Source organism: Lycium barbarum, chromosome 5 (genome assembly GCF_019175385.1).
Source record: "Lycium barbarum isolate Lr01 chromosome 5, ASM1917538v2, whole genome shotgun sequence".
In the NCBI taxonomy this organism is placed as follows: Eukaryota; Viridiplantae; Streptophyta; class Magnoliopsida; order Solanales; family Solanaceae; genus Lycium; species Lycium barbarum.
In genome coordinates this window covers 20714126-20723267 of record NC_083341.1, presented here as the reverse complement: position 1 = coordinate 20723267, position 9142 = coordinate 20714126, and the positions used below count along the sequence as shown (strand labels likewise).

At 33.9% G+C, this 9142-nt stretch overlaps 1 long non-coding RNA gene across 5 annotated transcripts; it reads left to right on the top strand.

The window, feature by feature from the left end:
* Window positions 1-1577: 1577 nt before the first annotated feature.
* On the top strand, window positions 1578-8683 carry LOC132640679 (uncharacterized). 5 transcript variants are annotated; one of them, XR_009582331.1, is made up of 3 exons: window positions 1578-1765; window positions 1987-2038; window positions 8477-8683. It is a non-coding gene; the product is annotated as an uncharacterized LOC132640679 (long non-coding RNA). The 5 variants fall into 5 exon arrangements; XR_009582332.1 differs by lacking the exon at window positions 8477-8683 and adding an exon at window positions 6762-8469; XR_009582330.1 differs by lacking the exon at window positions 8477-8683 and adding an exon at window positions 6762-8469 and having other exon boundaries at window positions 1927-2038.
* The last annotated feature ends 459 nt before the right edge of the window (window positions 8684-9142 follow it).

Sequence of the window (9142 nt, the reverse complement as noted above, 5' to 3'; positions counted from 1 at the left end):
CCTGAGAATTAAATAATGGATTGTGGTGTCTGAGAGGAACTTTTGAGTCCCCAAGGAATGCATTATTTATACATAGTTATACAATGTTTATACACCTCATACTTTCGCGCGTAGAATTTTGTTGAAAGATTAACTTGCGTAGATTGGAAGATGAAATTATCTTTGAGGTTACAAGTGATTAATCATGTTAATCTGGAGTTTATAAGAGTTTAAGAGCACCTTTAGTAGGTGTTGGAAGGATTAACGATTAATCGAATTGTAGAGAATACGTTTCGACGAAAATTGATTTTGGAGGGGTTGATATACGAACTATATAATAGAATACGGAACCCCACCATATATTGGAAACAGTGAGGGTGGTGTACTGTGACTAATTTACGGTCCAGTTATACGGACCGTATATTGATTTACGGTCTGTATATTGGACTGTATATCAGAGGCGGTGGATTTTAACTTTGCTTATATTTTCGACCCTCTCTCATTTTATTTCATTTTCATCATTCCTCCATATCCTCAACACCCCTAAAATCCCTCCCAAGCATATTCAAGCTAACCCAAGGTGAAATCAAAGATAAAAGTGTTAAAAGTCCTGAATTGCTTGTTGGGTTCTAGTTTCCCTTCTTGTGGCGGATTTGGAAGGTACTTCATGGTGAAGTAATCTCTGGATTAGAGTATTTTTGAGTTCTAGAGGTAAGTTTTCGTCTTGTTTACTTGTATTTGAGCTTGATTAAGCCTTAGTCATCTTGTCGGATAAGGAAATACATGTGATACACCGTATATTGTATTCTCATTGGAGTTGAGAAGTATGGGATGTTTTGATGCATATTTTAATGTTGTTAAGGGCTGGAAATCATGAGGGTTAGTTGTAGTAGTAGTAGTTGTTATTGTTATACTAAGTATATTCAAAACGGAAGAAACATATACGAGCGTTGATATAATGACATCGCTCGTCTGGATTTTTTTGGCTATAGTGATTGACTGTTATATATACTTTAATAGCATTTGATGTTATATCTTATTTAATTGTTATATATTGTCTTCCAACTCTAAACTTATCATTGACATCTTAGATATTTTATTTTTATATTTGACTTTTATGACATCAGAATATAGCTGGTGTTTTAAATATGAAAACAAATGACTAGCAACAGAAGTAGAAAATTTTGTAAAATCAACCAGAATTAGTACCATTAAAGTGAAAGGTAAATCAATAATAAGACAATCAGAGGTAATTTTATCAAAAATATACCACCATAATAATTGGTATTATTGTTATAAGTATAATGTTATTTTAGAAAGGTAAAATATAATATGAAAAATCAGTTTAAAAAAAAGACAATGAAATGCTGTTATAAATAATAGTAATTTTTATACATAAGTTGGACTGTATAATAACAAAATTAAGCACATGAATTTTCTTTATTTTATCATAATAGGTGGGCTGTGCGCGATAAATGACTCCGATAACTAAAATTTTGTCACATTTAACTAATATAGGAATTTTATCCATTATATTATTGTCAAAAGCATTTTTATTGTTAGAAAATACTTCATTTTCTCAACAAGGTATATGGTTTGTTGCCTAAAATTCTAGTACTACTATTTTTTGGTCAAAAAGCCAGCGCGGTTATTTCTCCCTCCGTTTTTAAAAAATTTCCCAAATCTTTCCCTATTTTAGTTCCATTAAGCCTCTAGGTTTTCCCTTTTCAACCGTTCGGCTGAACAACCCTCTTCTCTGGTGCAGTTTCTAGCATCAATCCTTCAGGTGCGTACTCTCTTCATTTGCACCAATTTCGATCTAATTTAGTTACTTTTTTTTAAGTGTTATTCTTCTTCTGAATTTATAGCTCTTGTACTGACTTTTGAGACAACGGATTACATCTTTTATTGCTCCATTAATTCAAATTTGGTTTTTTTTTAATTCAGTTCCGGCTTGGATATATGCCTTATTGGTTGTATCTTCAAGTGTCTTGTGTATTTCTGCAGGGATGTATCCATTTGGGCGAATCAACTTTAGAATGTCACTTCTCATGTTCAGGTAGTTTTCTCTTTTTCTCTTAATTCTATTCATTTTTCTTATCTCAGTAGCCGTATGATTTGGGGGTTTTCAGTTGCAATTGCAGTTATTTCTTGAATGAGTAATGAAACCTCATGGACAATCTACCTTCAAATTTATTCCCTTTTTCAAAGAGTGTTGACATTCTAGAAAGACCATTCATTGGCAGATATTTCCTCACATAACTTGAAGAATATGATTTAGTAAATCTTGTTAAATAAGTTTCAAAATATATTAATATTTCAGACAAATAGTATCTCTGTTATTAGACATTTTGCTTTTGGCTACAGATTTGTCCGAGTTGTACTAAAAAATTCCAAATATAATTTAGTACCTGTATGATGTTTAAATTGCTTAAACAGACCCATAAGTTAATGCAACATCGGAGAGCACATGTACTTTATTTTGCTATTATCTAGTCGGGAAATTTGCTAAGGCTGTCTGTCACTTCTACATTGGGGTATCTGAAGAAACTACATGGTATTTAATGAATGCATCTCTTTTACTTGCTATGATCTGATATATTTTTTCTTATCTACCTCATGCTTTTGTTTTCCACTTTTGTCAGCAAAAGAAAACTTCCTCCTCTAATATGTCTTGCATCCTATAATTATGGTGGATATGCATGTTTATAATGGTACTTGAGAACTTGAAGTACTTACTGAATAGCATTACATCCTGTAGTAATCTTCTGTTTCTATATTTCTATACGTTGCTAATGTTGAATACGGAAACAACCTCTCTATGTTCCAAGATAGAGGTAAGGTTTGCGTACACTCAACCCTCCCCAGACCCCACATTGTGGGATTTCACTGAGTATATTGTTGTTGTTGTTGTTGTTGTTCATGTTGCTAATGTTGAATACGTATGGAATTGATGGAGTGTATTATGTTCTCTTTTCTATCATAATTTGGCTTTACAAGAGTTTTTAGAAGTTTACTTATCTTTGAAAAGGTTTAAAATATTGGCTCATTTTTAAAAGATGGTAATGCAACTGAGTGGAAGGCCAGAAGGTGTCCTCTTTGCTCCGTTCTATGGCTCTTAGGATAAAATTATTCTTTTGCAAGTACTCAACTTCAACGATGTGATACTGTTGGAAGGCGATTCCTTATATACCGCGCATGTGGATGATATTATAATACCTCTTTCATCCATCCTCTCATTTCTTTAACCAAGCTTTTAAAAGATGTTAGTAATTACTTTCTGATAGCTATATATTTGCAGAATAGAGGTTAAGCAAAATATTTGAATATCAACACATTGATCGTTTTGCTAGAGAATGGAACATAGAGTAAAAAGCCATTTGTCACTATCTTGAGTCAAATTTGGTCAAGTAAACTCCAGTCCTATAGGTTCATCCCGTAGCTGAAGACTACATTTCACTCCCTATATCTGTTTTAGGTAGATTTCTTCTGTGTGAATCTCCCCCCTCTTCATATATCTCTATACAGTTTGTTGACACCCAATTTTGTCCCTCCTTTATTTAATTCTATTCATTCAGACGTCTAAATTTATTGACGAGCTAGATACTTTATTTTCACTGCTATTTATATTCGCTACTTTTATTTTTCAACATTATAAGTATTACTTTACCACAAATTTTAAATGATTCGTCATCATTTTATTTTTTCGGGTTTGGACTCGTTAAATTAATTATAGAACAACACGTTGTTAAATCCTTATTTTTTTAATATTAATTATTAATTGTCTTCATATAGTATATATTGTACTAGTTGTTAAATTAGAAGCCCAACAATAATAAAATAGAGGATGAAGGACCAACAATTTTCAGCCAAATTAATGACTTAAAATACAATGTTATTCCCCTACCCAAATAATCAGCCCACATTTTAAATACCCAGCCCATTACCCATCGAAATAAATCAGCCCACCAGTCCATATTTGATTATTTTCGGACCAGCCCACATATTTTATCCGACCCGGTCCAGCCCACTTATTCTTTTTGCCCTAAATCTCTTCCTCTCTCTTTCTCTTACTCTTTTCCGCCTCTCTCTCTCTTTCTCTTCTTTCTTCATTTCCTCCGCCTCATCTCCCTCTCTCTCTATACTCTCCCTTCCCCACACAACGCCGCCGCACCCCACACCACGCTCCCCTACCCCACCTCACTCCTCTCTCTACCCTACCTACGCTCCCCCCGCTCCTCTCTTTCCCTTTTTCATCATCACCGCCGCACCCTGCTCCTCCACTCACCCAATTTCCCCCATAAAAGGAGGGACGACTCCACCTTCTAGAGGGGGATTTAAAAAACGAAAACACCATATTCCTTTTTTTTAGCAAGAAACAAGATAAAACAAATCGAGGAAGAGAAAAGGAGGGGATTTTTCGGAGCGAAACCTAATCAACTTTAGACAAAGGGGGACGGACCCGAAAATCCCAAGATCTGGAACCCCAAAAATTCCCCTATAGCTTACAAGTTTTAATCGCCTCGAGTTTCCCAGGAGAGAAGCAATTTTACTCAGCGTTCTTGAAGAAAACGATTACTGAGCATTTTTAGAGGATCCAGAAATCCATAGCATCTGTTACAATTTTCATTTTTTTTATTACCATTCTCAACCCTAAGACCGTTTAAACATTCATTTTGTCTTGGTGGACTTTAGCCACGACAGAAATCTTCGAACTCTTTTTGGGTGAGTTTCTAATCTGTTCCTAACGAGTGTAGATTCGAGACCCCGACGGCTCGTTCACTGCTCACAAAAAAGGTAGACCCTGATACATTTATTGCTCTTAATCTTTAGTTTCTGCTTTAGTTAAAATTCTGGCTCATTTCCGTCTTCGTTGTAGTAGCTAGATAATTTCTCGGTTTTCCTGTTATTTGCTTGATGTTTGAGTGCTGTTAGGATAGGGTGTTAATCGCCAAATAGTGAATTTTGAAAGACGTCACTGTGATTTGGGTGTTTTAGATTAAGTTTCCAGGATTTAGAACCCATTTAGAGTCGAATATACATAGGATATATTATCGGGTTATCAAGATAATAAGAAGATATACCTTCGACATACATTTGATATACACACCATGGTGTGTATATCTTAGGTATATTACGCATATGATTAGAACAGGCTAGTACCGTCTCTCTTTTACTCTATTTATTCAAATGATATACCCTGTCGGGAATATAATCTGCTTAGATTTAAGTACGATAAAATGATCATACAACATGTCGATATTGGTTGTTGAATTCTGTTTGGTTCTAAATCCGAATTCTGTATTGAGTTTCATTAACAAGTCATGTATTAAACCTTGTTCCATTTTCAGTTGGTCAGGTTGTAGTTTAGTGACTTAGCAGGATTGTGCATATTTTGATTAGTTTGGATTAGGCACATTCATGTTTTAATTAGTTTAACTTCGGTTTTTAGTAACGTCCATACGTTCACATCTTAGTTTAGTTTTTCCAGTCTAATAGTTAACAGTCCTACATGTTTATGTCTTAATTTGGTTTGCCTTAATTTCAGTTTATAAGTGCTTACATGTTCACACATGTCTGTCAATTCAGTCAGTTCGATTGTGTGTGTTTCGTGGTTAGTCAATCTAGTCTTAGTTAGTATCTTGATAGTATTCGTATATGTTTTATGTTTAAATAATGGCAGTTTAATGGTCGATAACACAGTTGCTGCTAATACGATTTTCAAATCTGTTTCAAAACCTTCTTAATAACATTTTCCCCTTTATTCTATGCTTGATATATTGCCCCTCGTGTTTGATCTAAATTTGCTTAAAATGGGAGCTTCAGCCTATTTATAAGCTACTGCTTCTATAGTATCTTCAATCTGTCGTTGGGATCTGAAATCTGTGAATTCTGTTTTTTTTTTTAAATGATTGTTTTAACATTTTTATTCCATGCTTAATCTGAGCTTCACTTCATATATCCGAATCCTTGTGTGTCGGTTTGTTTTAATTAATTTAAATCATCCCCAGAATTCATATAAGTAGATCCGGCTTGATCGTATATGAGTAATAGATGTTATAGTTGAAAGATCCCGAAATCTTATATTGATCCTATTCTGTCATCTTCAGTTTTGTCTTGCTTCTGTTTGGTGTCTTAAATGATTGGCTTCATATTCTGCTTCGGTTAGATTTCAGTTCAGATCGCTTGATTGAATTTTTTTTTGAGTATCTAGCTTTAATTGGACTGTAGAATGTTTTTGGCTTGGGTGGTGCTTCCCTTTCCCTAATTTTGAGGCCAATCTTCCCAAAGCAGGCAGTAGATATAATCAGAATTAGTAAACACCATAGCTGTAGACCTTGGATTGTAGTAATGTTCATTTTTTTTAAGCCACTCGAGACAAGGCTGAGATAACGCTTTTTAAACACATGGCTTTCGTTAAAGTCCTGATGAGTATCAGTTAAGAGATACTAGCTTTTCAGTTTTATGGGCATTATGCTTGGGTACTGGCCAACATGAGAGTAACGCATAAATGATAGATTCATCAAAGTTTAATGAATTCATAAGATTACTCATGCATTTGCAATTTCCCATAGAGCCTGTTTCTTAGTTTATTTGATGTGGAAATTCGATTAATTGTTCACGTTTTTTAAAGTCCTCATTCGTGTATATGGATTTCCTTGAATTTATAAGTTGTAAATTGAACGATAGTGCTACTTTACTTTGTTTTCTTATTTTATAAAAGAATTATATCGTTACTCTAATCTTCTATTATTTTCTTTGTTTCGCATGTACAACCGGAGCCGAAGTATGGAGTTTGCATATCTGTGCCCAATCTTGCTTGAGCTGAAAATCACGAAAAATCTCAATCTCTCGTGAAAGTCAAAAATGGCTTTTTCACCTCTTTATACACCATCTCTGTCATCTCATTTTCATTCTTCTGACATTTTGTTTATATGTTTGGTGTGACTAACATTTTATATTATTTTATTTTTCTGACTTAGATGAACGTTAGCAAATTAGTGAAGTTTAATAATGGGTAGTTAATTCCACAAATTCATACTCATTTCTAGTTATGTTGTAAACTATTTATGGTATTTATAATATTTATTTGAGGAATTGACATTCAAAACGGCATGACTATATATTTTGAGTCAAAGGAATCATTCTTTACTTTATTATCTTAAAAATTTCAAAACGTCACTAATATGTAAATATTAATCCAAGTATACTTTATAAACATTATTTTTAAGATTTATTCAACTATGTACACTTTTAGTCGAATATAATTAAATAAAGTTAATAAAAAAGAAAATTCATGTCCTTTGTATCATATTTATAAAGCTAGATTTTGTTTGCATTGTTATATTAACACAATTTTATCCAAAGTTTTAACTTCGCTAAACTTACTGCCTATATGAAAATCATTACCTTTTCAAGTTCGCTTTCAATAATACTTAAAATATTTTCTAATACAAATCGTTATATTTTACAGGTCTTATTTTTAATAACATTACTACATTTTCCTTTAAACTTTTAGCAATATTTATGAGCTATTTTCCAAACATTCAAAATATTATATTTACACTTAGCCTACCTAATCGTAAGTCCGGTCGGTTAACCATTGTTAATGGGTCTTAAAGGGTGCCTAATACCTTTCCTTTAGACTAATTGAACCCTTACCTAGAATCTTAAGTTTCGCAGACCTTAAACAGAGCTAACTTTAGAAAATAACTTTAATAAACTTTAGGTGTCCTAATTCACCATGAATAATTAGGTGGCGACTCCTTAAAACAAATAAACAAAAACAGGAATCTCCAATACGTCATACTTCTACCATTAACTCCGGTTAAAAAGGGGGTGTGACAGCTTGGCGACTGCACTGGGGATATTACTTAGGTTCTAACCATAACGGACTTAGTCTAATAGGCTTTGTGTGCTTATTTGAAATTACTTTATTTATTTGTTAACTGTTTTTTACATGCTATTAATTGTTTGTTGATATAAACTGTTTGTTTGATATAAACTGTTTATGTGTTACTGCTTTGATAAACTGTCATTCCGTTCATATTTCTTCCACTTCTGGAAACTCACACTATCACACGTACACGCGAGGTGTGTTTTGCGCACCCGCAAATTTGTTTCATAGGATCCAAATTTTAGGAGAGTTGGCGTATGCGCGGGGTGCCCAAGTAACGGGGACCGCGTAGCCTTCTCACTCGAGTTGTCCGCTCGGGAACCTTGCGTCTAGTAAACCCACTCTTAGTCAGCCTAAGATAGAGCTGAACCAACACCCTTTATTAAGAGCATACATTTTATAACCTAGGAGGTTTAATACCCTTGGTGTATTAAACCCATTAGACAACTTTACCCAAACGTCCAAGCGGGTTCACGACCCCAAGTGACACTAATCATACTTTATGTGCATGTTTGAAGGATAATTGTGCCTAAATATTGACTATTTGCTCTAAATTAATTAAACTTTAGGAGGGAGGGAATGACTAACATTCTATGACAGGTATGGATTTGCATTGGAGTACAACAAATGACGAAGATCAAGGACATCACAAATGGAACCAGAAGTTAAACATAGGAAATTTTATTTACTTTATTTTAGGAAACACTTTATGTTGTATTCATTTGACATGTAATAAATATTACACTACTTTTGTACTTTATTTTGGGGAAATAGAATTTGTTTAATCAATCAAAGCAATGGGATGACGTATTATGGCACACTTTACCCTTCAAACAAACGTTAGGCCTACCTCTGGCACAAAGAGATCACATGCATATTAGGACGCATTATTATTTTTTGATATAATCGTTTACATCTGTTTGACAACTTGTTTGACTTTATTTGATAAATTATTTGTTACATGCCTTACTTGACTCTATGTGATCATGACTTTACCTACTTGACTCTATGTTATGAAGACTGACATCATTTTGCATTTTATGTTCTTATATCCCCAAACAGAGTTGATTCGTGTCGACACCAAGACACTGACCATCCGGGATGCCGAACTAGGAGAAACTCTGAAGCATTGGACTTGTACTCCGTCCCTGATTCACCGGGAGTCTTGGTGGATTGAACTTGTAGTGAACTTTTTATAGCACGATTTTTCTGTTTGCTTTGCTTCATCTTTTGGAAGCTTAATTGCAAAATCTATGAATGCATTTC